The following is a 15748-nucleotide window of genomic DNA, read 5'->3' as shown; positions in this document are numbered from 1 at the left end:
AAAAGGACCTTGTGAACACATCCCCCATGGAGGGATAACTGCCTTAACCTAGAGACAGGAGAGAAGCCCTAGTCCCTACTTCACATGACCTGTCAGATCTACATGACCCCAACTGGATGGCATTCCCCTACATATTGAATTGGGGTGGGGGGATGCGAGGGGAGGGTGGTTAGAGTGCATTGAGAGGGCAGAGAGGGTAAAAGGGAGGGAAGGAGGGAGGGAGGGATAGAGGGAGGGAGGGAAGGAGGGGAGAGAGGGAACTGGGATCGACATGTAAAATAATAAATTAAATTAAAAAATAATGCTTTGACTCCAATATTTAAGTTGAAGCACAAGTTACTGGGGGAAAGGATTTCTATTTTTGTTTCCACAGAAAATAAAAAGATGTGGATTTCTTCCAGACTAATGTGGTTTGATCACGCCAGACCACCTGAAACAGAGTACAAGGTGATCCTACATTCAAAACAGTTGGACAAAGCAGCCCTACAGACTACAGCCAGGATTTCTGAATCTTCTTCGAATCCCCATGACAGCGCCCCTTACCAGCAGAATGTAGTTTGGAAAGAACGATGCCCACGTTCCCAAATATTGTGTATAAATGTTTGTTTTCATTTAATTGGACTTTGTTATATAAAATAAAATAATAAAGTAAAAAAAATCTAAAATACTTTTTAAGGTTTAAATAAGAATAGAAGTTAGAAAATATGAAATAGTGCACAGAATGTACTGAAACTTTGATGTCCATTTAAAAGTTGTACTTATTTAAATAAGACATATATGGTCTGGTTCTTTAAGTCCCCCCCCCAAGAATGGGTGTTTTGCATGCACATATGTCTGCATGCATACTACAATCACTCAGTGTTCTGGAAGGATTGAATTGGGATACAGATCACTTGAAACTGGAGTGAAGAAGGGTTGTGATCCATCACTAAGTACTAGGAATGAAAGGGAGGTTCTCTAGGAGAGCAGCCAGTACTCTTAACTTATAAGCCATTTCCTCAACCTATGTAGTTTATTGAGACAAGTTCTTCTTTGATAGAGCACAGTGGCCTTGAAATCACCTTCCTCAATGCAAATCAAAACAACTTTGAGATACCATCTTACCCCTGCCAGAATGGCTAAAATTAGAAACACCAGTCATGACTTATGTTGGAGAGGATGTGGAGAAAGTGGAACACTCCTCCACTGCTGGTGGGAGTGCAAACTCATACAGCCATTTTGGAGATCAGTATGGCGGTTCCTCAGGAAAATGGGAATTAGTTTACCACAAGACCTGGCAATCCCCCTCTTAGGCATATACCCAAAGGATTCACATCAATGCAACAAAGACATCTGTTCAACTATGTTCATAGCAGCACTATTTGTAATAGCAAGAACCTGGAAGAAACCTAGATGCCCTTCAATTGAAGAATGGTTAATGAAGATGTGGCACATCTACACAATGGAATACTACTCTGCAGAAAAAAATAATGGTATCTTGAAATTCGCAGGCAAGTGGATGGCACTTGAAGAAACCATCCTGAATGAGGTAACCCAGTCACAAAAAGAGAAACACAGTATGTACTCACTCATATATGGATTTTAGAACTAGATCAAATGATCACCAGCCTATAATTCACATCACCACAGGAACTAGGATACAAGTTGTATTCTAAGAGATTCATATAAAGTCCCTCACAGAACTGGGAAGGGACAAGTCCACCAGACCTCAGGTAAAGTGGGGGAGGACAGCTAATGGAGAGAGAAGTAGGAGAAAATGAGAGGGAGGAGAGCTAGGCATGTGCGACCAGGAGGATTGAGCCTGGTTAGGAATGGAAAATAGGAAAGAGAGAGAGAGAGAGAGAGAGAGAGAGAGAGAGAACAGAGACAGAGACAGAGACAGAGAGGAGAACATAAAAGAGGGAGCCAATATTGGTTTGAAGATAAAGTTGAACACAAAGAAAGGTCTAGGGAACTACAAGACTGCTCCCAACTAACAATCTCAGCTTCCGTGGAAAGGCTATCATAAATGCCCTTCCCGGAGAGTGAGATCAACAACTAACTTCTCCATGGAGTCCTCAACTAATGCCTGTTGAAAACAGGAGCAAACACCCATACATAAACACTGAGTCGAACTAGAACCCAGAAGCAGATGGAGAGGACAAGACCATGCGGTTGAAGTACATAGAGACAGCTTACCTGAACAAGGAGGAGCTAAGGGCCACTAGACTGATAGCTGGGAAGCCAACAGGGGACTGACTCCCCTGAATATGGGTCTCAGCCAGAAGGTCTGAGCAGTCTAAGAGACCTCAGACAATGGAGCCAGGATGTATCCCTGGTGCACAAAAGGACTTTGCAAACTTATCCCCCATGGAGGGATAACTGCCTTATTCTAGAGATAGGAGAGAAGCCCTAGTCCCTACTTCACAGGACCTGTCAGATCTATATGACCCCAACTGGATGGCATTCCCCTACATATGGTATTGTGGTGGGGGGTTGGGAGGGGAGGGTGTTTAGAGTGCATGGGAGAGGGCAGAGAGGGCAAAAGGGAGGGAAGGAGGGGGGAAGGGCTGGAGGGGAGGGAGGGAGGGAGGGAGGGGAACTGGGATCGACATGTTAAATAATAAATTAAAAAAAAAAAAAAAAACGCTTTGACTCCAAAATTTAAGTTGAAGAACAAGTTACTGGGGAAAAGGATTTCTATTTTTGTTTCCACAGAAAATGAAAAGATGTGGATTCCTTCCAGACTGATGTGGTTTGATCACACCAGACCGCCTGAAACAGAGTACAAGCTGATCCTACATTCCAAACAGCTGGACAAAACAGCCCTACAGACTACAGCTAGGATATCTGAATCTTCTTCGAATCCCCCAAGACAGCGCCCCTTACCAGCAGGAAGTAGTTTGGAAAGAACGACACCCAAATTCCCAAATAATGTGTATAAATGTTTGTTTTCATTTAATTGGACTTTGTTATATAAAATTAAATAAAAAAAAAAAAAAAAAAAAAAAAAAATCACCTTCCTCATGCCTCACCATACCCAAATGCTGGTATTGCAGTTAAAAAAAAAAATCAAAACTTGGCTAGTGATTTATACTATTTCCAGAACATTACAACACAAGGATGAAAATGTTAACACAATTTAAAAGTATATTGTATTAATATTTTGATATTACCAAGTTGCTCTGGCATTATTCTAATAAAACCAAGAAACTAGTTACAGATCCATGGGTAGAATTCAATTTCCCATTCTCACCACAGAGTCTTGTTTGGTGGCACTCTTCCTGGATTCCAACTTGGAGGATACTGGCCCATCTAGACAGAAAAATTAAAAAAGGAAAACTTCATTAGTTCTCACTAATTTCCAGTTTTCACTAATTTCCAAAGCATTTCCAGGTCCAAATGTCATTCACATTTTCCACTCTTCTGGCAGGGACAGGGAAGAACTCGACAGGAATACAATAGTACTCCACCTTAGGATCCCCCAAATAGCCTGACACCTATGGAAATTCCACCAGAACTGATATCTTTTTGCAGTGTGCTGCTAACCTTTCCAGCTTGCTCTCAGGCAAACTTGCCCTTTCAGGCAACTCAGGATGCAGCATCCACTACCTGTTTTCTACATGTATCATACTTTCCCTAAGTTCACATCATATACTTTTTGAGAAAAATACACTTATAGATAACTCAAGAAATACACATGAATATTTAAATTTCTGAATTATATTCTTTCTTAATGTTATTTCATTTAATACCTACATGAGATACACATCTTTCCCAGCTTCTGTGTGTAGTGAGTGATAATTGAAGAGGTCCTGACAAATACAATCTACTAAATAAGCAATGATTAAATAACATAACTAATTAAGAAGTACCCAAATTATTTTACTGGTAGGCTTTAACAAATCCATTGACATTTGCCTGCATAATAGCCATTACAGCGAAACAGGTTATATGTAAATGGATTTAGAACAATGAGATAATAGCTATGGGAGAGAGTAAAGTTTTTATTATGGCTAGATATAGGAAACCCTTACTAAGGCACCAAAGCTAACCTTCAATACATACATTAGTTGGCATGCTTAAAATTTTTCCCAAGAAAGGGCTAGAGAGATGGGTTCAATGTTAAGGGTCCAGTTGGCTCTTCCTTAGGACCTGTGCTTAATTCCCAGCAGCTACACAGCAGCTCACAGCCATCTGTAATTGCACTTCTAGGGGATCTGATGTCTTGTTCTGACCTTTTCCGGCATCAGTCATGCATGTGATACACAGAAACGTGATGGTAGAGATGACAGAGTCATGGAATATCTGCCAAGGAGAGTTGCTAACAGGGAGTGCATCCAGCCCAATAGAAAGAAGTGGCTTGCAGTCAACAAAGCTGAATAGAGTTGGAGATCTAAGAGGATTTTGACATCACATGGAGATGGAAAGATTGGAGTTTGCCCATTCGTTTCTCAGTCTTCCTTGGCCCAGTATTTCCTCACTCTTCTCTTTATTTGGAATGTTGATGTATATCCTGTGCCATTATATGTTAGAAGTATATGATCTGCTTTTTTATTTTGATTTTAATGGGTGATTACAATTAAGAGATTGCAGGATTCTCAGAAGCAACATTGAACTTTCTAACATTGTTGAGATACTGTGATAGACTTTGGGGGCTTCTAGAGTTGAAAAAAATGTATTTTGCAATGATATTATTATAAACTTCTAGTGCTAGTGAGTGACAGTTTAAAAGTAGCTGGCCCACATACTTTCACAGGGAGTGCCACTGATAGGAGGGTTGTCTTTCTTGGATTTGGGGTGGGTATGTTCATTTGGAGGGAGGGTGACACTGTGTGGGCAGGCTTAGAGGTTTCCTATGCTCATAATACCTTCCAGAATTTCAATAGACTTCCTATTGCCTACAGAATGTAGGATTCTCAGCTCGTTCTCCAGACGCGCAACTACCTGTACACCAGCATTTTATATGCCATGATGAAAATGGACTGAATCTCTGAAAATATAAGTGAGCCACTTCAAATAAATGTTTCATTTATGCTCTTATCTCTTTCTCTCTCTCTCTATCTCTCTCTCTCATGCTCTCTCACACTCTATCTTTCTTTTGTCTTTCCCTCCCCAGGCTAAATCTTCCTAGTCCCACCTGATTTTCTCTCTCCTCCCCTACTCTTTATTCTGGCATCCTCTCCACTCACACCCCCCACACTCCCAATATGCTAAGAAGATCTAGTTCTTTTCCCCTTCTATGAGGGAACTTGTATGAATCTCTTAGAATCATCCTTGTATTCTAGTTTCTGGCATTATGAAATATAGGCTGGTGATCCTTTGCTCTATGTCGAAAATATATATATGAGCGAATACATACCATGTTCTTATTTTGCTGACTGGGTTACCTCATTCAGGAGGTTTCCTTCAAGTTCCATCCATTTGCCTGTGATTTTCAAGATTCCATTGTTATTTTTTCCACAAAGCAGTATTCCATTGTGTAAATGTCCCACATCTTCTTCATCCATTCTTCATTGGAGGGACATCTAGGATGCTTCCAGGTTCTTGCTATTACAAATAATGCTGCTATGAACATAGTTAAACACATTTTTTGTTGCATGGATGTGGATCATTTGGGTATATGCATAAGAGTAAGATTGCCAGGTCCTGTGGTAGACCAATTCGCATTTTACTAAGGAACTGTGATGAAGATCTCCAAAATGGCTGTACAAGTTTCCAATCCCAACAGCAATGTAGGAGTACTCCCTTTTCTCCACATCCTCTCCAGCATAAGTTCTCATTAGTGTTCCTGATTGTAGCCATTCTTGCAGGAGAAAGATGGTATCTCAGAGTTGTTTTGATTTGCATTTCACTAATAGCTAAGGATGTTGAGCACTTGCTTAAGTGTCTTGCAGGCTTTTTGATTTCCTCTATTGAGAATTCTCTCTTCAGTTCTATACTCCTTTTTTAATAGAGTTATTTGGTGTTTGGGTGACTAGTTTCTTGAGTTATTTGTATATTTTGGAGATGAGCCCTATGTCAGATGTAAGGTTGGTGAAGATATTTCCCCACAGTGTGTGCTGCCTTTTGGTCTTGTCAACTGTGTCCTTTGGCTTACAGAAGCTTCTCAGCTTGAGAAAGTTCCATGTATTAATTGTTGATCTCAGAGTCTGTGCTACTAGATTTATGTTTAGGAATGAATCTACTGTACCAGTTTCTTCAAGGGTACCTACCACTTTCTCTTCAAAGATATTCAGTGTGGCTGGATTTATGTTGATGTCCTTGATCCATTTGGATTTGAGTTTTGTGCAAGGCTATAGATATGGGTCTATCTGCAGTCTTCTACACACTATCATTTGTTGAAGATGCTTTCCTGCTCCCATTGTATACTTTTAGCTGTTTTGTCAAAAATCATGTGTTCATAGGTGTGTGGGTTAATATCAAGATTTTTGATTTGATTACTTTGATCTACTTGTATATTTTTCTGCCAATACTAGGCTGTTTTCATGAATATAGCTCTAGTCAGGGATTAAAGTCAGGGATGGTGATGCCTCCTAAAGTTCCTTTGTTGTACAGGGTTGTTTGGCTATCCTGGGTCTTTTGTTTTTCTATATAAATTTGATTATTATCCTTTCATGGTCGGTGAAGAATTGTGCGGATATTGATGGGGATTGCATTCAATCTGTAGATTGCTTTTAGTAAGATTTCCATTTTTACTATGCTTATCCTATCTATCCAAGAGCATGGGAGATCTTTCCATTTTGTGGTATCTTCTGAAATTTATTGGTTTAAATAAACAGTTCTTGATATATAGGTCTTTCACTTGTTTGTTAAGCATTACCCCAAGATACTTTATGTTGTTTACGGTTATGGTAAAGGTTGATGTTTCTCTGTTTTCTATGTCAGTCCCATTGTCCTCTGTATACAGTAGGGCAACAGATTTTTTTTTTAGTTGATCTTGTATAATGGTAGTTTGCTGAAGGTGTTTATTAGCTGTAGGAGTTCCCTGATAGAAATTTTTGGGTCACTTATGTATACTGTAATATATCTGCAAATAGTTAAATTTTGGCTTATTCCTTTCCAATTTGTATCCCCTTGATCTCATTTTTTGTCTTATTCCTTTAGCTAGAACATCAAGTACAATATTGAAGCAATATGGAGAGAAAGTGTAGCCTTGTGTTGTTCCTGGTTTTAGAGGAATTGCATTAAGGTTCTATCCATTCAGTTTGATGTTGGCTGTTGATTTAATATATATGCTTTTATCATGTTTAGGTATGTTCCTGTTATCCTTGATCTCTCCAAGCCCTTTATCATGTAAGGGTATTGGAATGTGAAAAAGGCTTTTTCAGTAAACCCTGTTTTTTTTTTTTTTCACCTTTGTTTATATGGTGTATTACATCAATCGACTTTTATATGTTCACCCATCCCTGCAACACAGGGATGAAGCCTGTTGGTCATGTTGGATAATTTCTCTGATGTGTTCTTGGATTTGATTTGCCAGTATTTTATTGAGTATTTTTGCATCTATGTTCATGAGGGATATTGGTCTATCCTTCTCTTTCTTAGTTGTGTCTTTGTGTGTCTATGGTACCAAGGTAACTGTGGCCTTGAAAAAAATGTTTGGGAATGAACATTTTGTCTCTATTGTGTGAAACAATTTGAGGAGTATTGGTATTAGTTCCTTTTTGATTTGCTGGTAGAATTCTGCACAAATGCCAACAGGCCCTCGGCCTTATTTTGTTGGGAGGCTTTCATTGACTGCCTAAATTTCATTGACGGTATTGGTCAGTTTAAGTTGCTTATCTGTTCTTGATTTCCTTTTGGTAAGTGATAGTTATCCAGAAATTTCTCCATTTCCAATGAATTTTCAAATTTTGTGGAGTATAGGTTTTTAAAGTACAACCTGAAAATTGTCTTCACTTCCTCAGTGTCTGTTATTATGTCCACCTTTTTGTTTCTGATTTTGTTAATTTGTGTGTTCTCTCTCTGCTTTTCAGTTTAGTTTGGATAAAGGTTTGTCTATCTGGTTGAGTTTCTTAAAAAAAAAAAAAAAAAAAAAAAAAAACCCTTTGTTGCATTGATGTTTTGTATCATTTTCCTTGTCTCTATTGATTTGTGCCCTCGAATTGATTATTCCCTGGCATCTACTCTGGGGTGACTTTGCTTCTTTTTGTTCTAAGTCTGTTAGCTGTGCTATTAATTCTCTAATGTGACTATCCTCAGTTTTCTTTATATGGGCTCTTATGAAATGAACTTCCATCCTTCGTAGAAATCTTTTCTTTTATTTATTTATTTATTTTTTTAATTTTATATAACAAAGTCCAATTAAATGAAAACAAACATTTATACACAATATTTGGGAATTTGGGCGTCGTTCTTTCCAAACTACTTCCTGCTGATAAGGGGCGCTGTCTTGGGGGATTCGAAGAAGATTCAGATATCCTAGCTGTAGTCTGTAGGGCTGTTTTGTCCAGCTGTTTTGAATGTAGGATCAGCTTGTACTCTGTTTCAGGCGGTCTGGCGTGATCAAACCACATTAGTCTGGAAGGAATCCACATCTTTTCATTTTCTGTGGAAACAAAAATAGAAATCCTTTTCCCCAGTAACTTGTTCTTCAACTTAAATTTTGGAGTCAAAGCGTTTTTTTTTTTTTTTTTTTTTTTTTTATTATTTTACATGTCGAGGAGATTGACTCGTAGAAATCTTTTCAATGTTTAACATGAGTTTGTGTATGTTGTGTCCTCATTGTCATTGAATTCTAAGAAGTCATCCATTTCTTTCTTTATATCTTCTTGACCAGGAATGGTCCAATTGGACATTGTTCAGTTTCCATGAGTTTGTAGGGTTTCTTCGAGATTTGTGTTGTGGTTGAATTCTAGCTTTAAAGCATGGTGGTCTGATAAGATACATAGGAATATTCCAATTTCTTTTTTTAATTTGGTGAGGGTTTTTTATGTGGCCTAGTATGTGGTTGATTGTAGAGATGGTTCAATATGGATTTGAGAGGAAGGTATATTATTTGTGTTTGGTTGTAATGTTCTGTAGATGTATCTTAAACCCAATGTAGACATAGCTTCTGTTAGTTCTTGATTCTTTATCAAGTTTTTGTATGGTGGTCCTGTCTAGTGGTATGAGTGGAGTGCTGAAGTGTCCCACTAGGAGTGGATGAGGTTTTACATGAGCTTCAAGATTTAGTAGAGTTTCTTTTACGAATGTGGGTGCCTTTGTATTTGGGGCATAGATGTTCAGAATTGAGAATTTGCCCTGATGGATTTCTCCTATGATGAAAATGAAATGACTGTTTTCATCTCATTTGATTGATTTTGGTGTGATGTCTAACATGTTAGGTATTAGGATAGCTATACCTGCTGGCTTCTTGGGTCCACTTCATTGGAAGATCTTCTCCCAACCCTTTACCCTGAGGGAATGTCTGTCTTTGAAACTTAGATGTGTTTTTTTGTATGCAGCAAAACCATCAATTCTGTCTTTGTATCCATTCTTTTATCCTGTGAATTTCCATAGGTGAGTTAAGACCATTAATGTTAAGGGATAATAAGGACCACTGATTGTTAATGCTTATTTGTTTTAGATTTTTTGTAGGTGCTGGTATTGTGAATATATTATCCATGCTTTAACTTTGGTTTTGGTGAATTGGGATTATCTATTACTTATGTCTTTGTGAGCATAGTTTACTTCCTTGGGTTGGAGTTTTCGTTCCAGAAATTTCTATAGGGCTGGATTTGGAGATATTCATTGTGAAAATCCAGCTCTGTCATTAAATATGTTGTTACCTCTATCTATAATGATTGAGAGTTTTGCTGGGTATAGTAGCCTTGTCAGGCATCTGTGGACTCTCATACTTGTAGAACATCTACCCAGGACATTCTGATCTTGAGAATTTCCATGGAGAATTTAAGTGTAATTTTGATCATTCTACCTTTATATGTTATCTGAAATTTTTCTCCTGCTGCTCTTAATATTCTTTCTTTTTTCTGTATGTTAGGTGCATTGATTACTATGTGTTGTGAGGTCTTTATTCTTTGGTCCAGTCTATTTGGTGTTGGGTTTTCTTCTTGTGCTTTTATGGGCAAGTCCTTATTCAGATTGGGAAATTTTTCTTCAACGATTTTGTTGAACATGTTTTCCACACCTTTGAACTGGGCTTCTTCACCTTCTTCTACACCCATTAGTCTTATCTTTTGCTTTAACCAGTGTCCCACATTTCCTGGATGTTTTGTGTTAAGGATTTATTGGACTTATGATTTTCTTTGGTCGATGTATCTATTTTCTCTAGTTTATCTTCAGCCCCTGAGATTCTCTCTTCACTCTCTTGTATTCTGTTGGTTTTTCTTGAGTCTGTAGTTCCTGATCATTTGCCCACTTTTTCTATTTCCAGCATTCCTTCAGTTTGTGTTTTCTTTATTGTCTCTATTTCTGTTTTCATGTCTTGAACTGTTCCTTCAACTCTTTGATATTTTTTCTTGGATTACCTTGCTTTCTTTAAGCACTCACAAAAATGCCCCACACAAATTATATTTCTACATTCTGATCTTGCTTCTTCAAGCAATAATGCTGGTTACACTGCTCTATCTTATATATTCTTTAAAGGTTTTATGTAGTATAACTCCTCGTTATCCAGTGTAGGTTGAGTATTCCTTATTGGAAGTGCCTGGCACTGTGTTTGCAATTTTATATGATCTGGGAATTCCTTCTGTATATATTTTGTCTTATTGGTTGATGAATAAAATAATGATTGATTGATTGGCCAGCCAGAAAATATAGGCAGGACTACAAGATGAGAATGCTGCAAAACACAGGTGGAGGGATAGTGATTTAGTGCACCAAAGAAGTAACAGGATGAAGAATTCTCCCATAAGCCAAATCCAGGTGGAAATACATGATTATAGAAATGGGTTAATAATTAAGACAGAGATAGCCAATAAGAAGCCCAACCACCAGCCAACTGTTGTATACCCAATATACCATCTGTGTATTCATTTAGGACTAAAGGGTGCCAGAGTCAAACAGGATGAAGAATATATATATATATATATATATATATATATATATATATATATATATATATATATAGAGAGAGAGAGAGAGAGAGAGACAGAGACAGAGAGAGAGAGAGAGATGTGTGTTTATAGACCTTAAGTGTTGAACATCAAAAATTTAAAATCTGCTCTATGAAATGCTTCAAAATTCACAAAGTTTTGAGTGCTACATACACCCACAGTGTCATTGAGAGCACTCTGGATTCCTGAATTTCCATAGTTCGGGTGGACACTTGCCTTAAACTGTGTGGAAGAAGAATACAGATCAGAACAAGGAGCTACAAAGGATTTTGCTGTTTGGTTGTTTTTGAGGTAGAGTCTTACTAAGCAATTCTCAGAATGGCCTGGAACTCACTCTGTAGATGAGGCTGCCCTCACGCTCACAGAAATCCTCCTGCTTCTGCACCTCAACTGCTAGAATTAAAGGGATGTGCTACCATATCTGGTCTAACATTATTTACCCGGTTTAAAAAAATAAGTAAGTCTATAATTACAAGCAGTTGTGTTATTTACCCAAAAAAATTTTCTCTAGAAATATAAGTAAAAGCAGTGCCTATACTTCACAAATGTCTACTCACAGATTATTTTAAAGGTAAAGTGAGATGAAAAGATAACATAAGGGAGATTTTAGAGTAATGAAAATGTTTAAATACTATGCTTCCTCCTCCTCCCTCTTGAAGGAAAGGTGAGGTTCTGAATAGACCCTCCAACACAGTTGGAGGAGAGAGAATAGCTCCTTTCAGTGAAGGTCAGCACAGTATATAGGGACCATATGGGAAGTGCTCTGGAATAATTAAAACAGCAGTTGTATATACAAGGTTCTTTTGTGCACCAGGAATACATCCTGGTTCCACTGCCTGAGGTCCCTTAGACTGGGTAGTCCTTCTAGCTGAGACCCATGTTCCCATGGAGGGCACTCCCTTAACCTAGAGACAGGAAAGAAGTCCTAGTCCCTACTTCAAATGACTTGACAGATTTATATGTCCCCACCTGGATGTCATTGCCCCACATGTGGAATTGGGTGGGGGGATGGGAGGGGAGGGTGGTCAGGGTACATGTGAAGGGGGAGAGAGGGTAAGAGGTAGGGAGGGAGGGAGAGGGAGAGAACTGGGATCGACATCTAAAAGAAAATAATAATAATAATAATAATAATAATAATAATAATAATGACAATGATAATAACAGCAGTCTTAAATGCAGATCCAATTAGCTGAACCATAAGTCAGAATCACATTCAACAGCTCTCATCGTGTTATCCTACTGTCTGTCAGCTTATGTCTAATATGTGCCCTGAACACTGCACAGATTTGAACAGAGCATGGTGTTTTTGAAGCTTTTCAACAAATTAGAAGTTTATTAAAATAACAGCATAAGGTGCATATATAAATACTCACACCTTGAATTCCCTCAGCTTTACACCTATGTAAAGAATTCTGATATTTTCAAGGTTTTCTTTTTAAATTGGCGTGTGTGTGTGTGTGTGTGTGTGTGTGTGTGTGTGTGTGTCTTTCTTTCTTTCTTCCTCTTATTCTTTCTTTCTACCTTTCTATCAACATGGGGGTCATGTCCATGAAAGGTACAGTGGCCAATGAGGCCAGAGGCATTGGATCCTCTAAAGATGAAGTTTACATGGACCTTGAGCTATTCAATATGTGTGCTAGGAACTGAACTCAGGTCCTCTGCAACAGCAATATGTGCTTTTAAAAGCTGAGTCACCTGTTCATCTCAAAAACAATTCTGATTTTTAAAATAGGAAGGTCATAAGTTTGAGTGGAATGGTGCTTATTTTTATATTTATATGTTCAATGTGGAAGGCAGGATACAAGCTCTAGAGAAATTTTACCTGGGTAAATAACACAACTCTCAAGATGTATTTTACATAAAACCGAAACAAAAAACAACAGAACCACACACAATGCCAAACTATTATCTACTGTATATAGCCACACAAGTTAAACAAAGGTTGCTGTTGGTATTTAGGAGTCACTATAGGATTGAGGGAGGATGATGTGCATATGCTTTTTGTGTTTCTTTGTTAGCTTGTCATTTTTTGTGTTGCATTTTATTTTGTTTTCTGAAATGGTTTCATTATGTACCCCTAGCTGGCCTGGAATTGGGTATGCATACCCAATTACCTGAAAATGAAAATGATTTCCCTTTTTGACTCAGAGTACGATTCAAACGTGTCTGACAACATACACAGATATTTTTGGAAATTTGTGACCATATACTTCCCAATAATCCAACTTAACCAGTATGATAAACGTATTTACAGAGTGACATCTCCCATCACCTTATCATACTGGTTAATGAATAAAGTATTGTTGGTCAATAGGAAAGCAAGACAGGTAGTACTAGGAGACAAGAAGGATTCCAGGAAGTAGTAAGGAGGAGTCAGCATGGAGAGACTGGGGAGACCAGATGCCGGCCCCATTCCCCGTAAGATGAAACCACTTGGAAATTCTTAGATTAACAGAAATGGGTTAATACTTAAGACAGAACTAGCCAATAAGAAACTAGTACCTGGCCAACAGCATTATATCAAATATAGAGTCTCTGTGTGTTATTTGGGGCTAGGGTGGTGGTGGGCCCAGGCGCCGGGGGGAAAAAAACCCTACTACATACATGAAGGTTTGCAATGTGAAAGTGCTTGATTTAAGTCAGAGCCACATAGGTCATGGCCAACCATGAAATGTTCTAGTCACACAGTTTGGGAGACACAGTTTGGGAGGTTTTATTTTGTTTTGATTTTTAGTTTTTTGAAAGAGCATCTCTCTGTGTGTAGCTCTGGCTATCCTGGAAATCACTCTGTAGACCAGGCTAGACACAAAATCAGAGATCTACATGTCTTTGCCTCCCAAGTGCTAGGACTAAAGCCATACACCAACACTGCCCAAGTAAAAGTCAGATTATAAAAGTAAACAAATTCATAAAATACTGTGGAGAATCAGAAATTACTTTTGAATTCTTCAAGTTAAAGACTCAAATATCACCATGTATTCAATATATAATCCAGATGACTGAGACCCCTATCATTTTACAAATTCATCATTCCCAATTGTGATTATGCTTCCAAAGGTAAAAAAAAAAAATCAACAAAATCAGCAACAAAAGGAAATTAAACACCAGGGAATTCCTGTTTCAAGTACAGTAAATCTTACAGAGTGTGTACCATCCCAACAAATGGTCTACAGAGACGATCAAAGCATGGTTGACCCATCATAGTGGCATCGTCTATATATTTGTCCCACTCCAAGCATTGTTACTACTTGAAGTCTTCAATATTTGCAGTGTAATATATATTTACATTTTAGTGAAATATGACTCTCAAAATGATTGCTGACGTCCATAGGTAGTTGAAGGTATATTCTACCCATGAAGATTTCTCTTTAATTCCACTTCAACTGGAAAGCACAATGCAAATGATTAGCTCTTTGGAAGTCATTAAAATGCTAACTTAGTAAATCACCAGCAGAGGTACTAAATACATCTTTGAAGGGCTAAGCTCCCTGGGATTATTACAGTCATCAAACTCTAGACCTTGTCTTAACTTTTAAATCAATACTCTGAAATTTGCTTGATAATTAAAATAACCATTCAAAAATTCTTAAAGTATTGTTAATATGTAGTCACAATGCTATTCCACTTAAATACTTCTCATTCATTCTCCCCAAAAATAACTAATGGTACCTTATTAATAGCACTGTGCCTTTAAAGGACCTGTCAGGACATTTCCCTGAGAAAATGAGGTATCAGTCATTTTCATTAATGCTAATAAGCCAAAACCCAGAGTTAATGAAACAATTTCAAATAAAATCACCACTACAAAATCCTAAATACTGTTGGGTGAAAATGTTAATTTAAACTAAACTAAACTATTATATACAATATATATGGATACATGATATGTATTTAAAATATGGGTTATAAAAAACACTACCTCTGCCAAATGCTGTCTTTATAAAATCAGGTGAATATCCTGCTTTAGTTAGTCTGCAAACAAAAAACAAATATATCTATGTTACTCATCAGAAAGAAACACCACATTTTAGGCAAAGGCCAATTCCAAAGCAGTTCCAAGCTCAAAATCTGCTGAAAAAAAAAAAAAAAAAAAGAAAAAGAACAACCACTGATCTGCCCAGATCCATTTCTACAGTTCCACACTTCTTATGGAGGTCTGGCTTCTTCTTAGAGGTGCTCATGTTTACAACTGGATGTTTCTATAAATTGTACTTGGTTGAGTGCTATCTTACAGAGTATACATACATTCATGAAGTAGAACATACTAGATAAACTAGTAGAAATGTGTCATTTTATGACTAAGGAAACTGAGGCAGGGGCTTTAACTGACTCTGAAAGGAAAAGGTCAGGGCAACAGTGCAGAACTGCTCTGAGTTACCCACACTTCCCCTTGTAAAATTTAAAATTCCACTAAATGAGGAGACTATTGCATTTCTAAAGTTTGTATCTTTAAGTGTTACATTTCTAAAAAAGTGCTACTTAATTCCTGTTTCTTAGACTTGAAATAGAACAGCTTTATTTACTAGGAATGAAGTACTCTGAGAAAGCATCACAGTGTCAGAAAGGCATCCTTTCTTTTGCCCACTCTTGTTTTTTCTACACTCATCATTCTGTAATGTTTTTACCTGACACTTTTAATAGTGTGATTTGTAAAAGCATCTTGAAGTGTCCCTGAACTAACCAAACAAAAGTATTTCACACAAATTAAA

General features: G+C 37.6%; 1 protein-coding gene across 1 annotated transcript in view; it reads right to left on the bottom strand.

The window, feature by feature from the left end:
* The window catches only part of LOC127232534 (melanoma inhibitory activity protein 2-like), a 143687-nt gene that overhangs the window by 74766 nt on the left and 53173 nt on the right, over positions 1–15748 (bottom strand).

Source organism: Phodopus roborovskii, unplaced genomic scaffold (assembly GCF_943737965.1).
Source record: "Phodopus roborovskii unplaced genomic scaffold, PHOROB, whole genome shotgun sequence".
In the NCBI taxonomy this organism is placed as follows: Eukaryota; Metazoa; Chordata; class Mammalia; order Rodentia; family Cricetidae; genus Phodopus; species Phodopus roborovskii.
The sequence above is the reverse complement of the archived record's forward strand: the minus strand, read 5'-3'. Positions and strand labels throughout refer to the sequence as shown.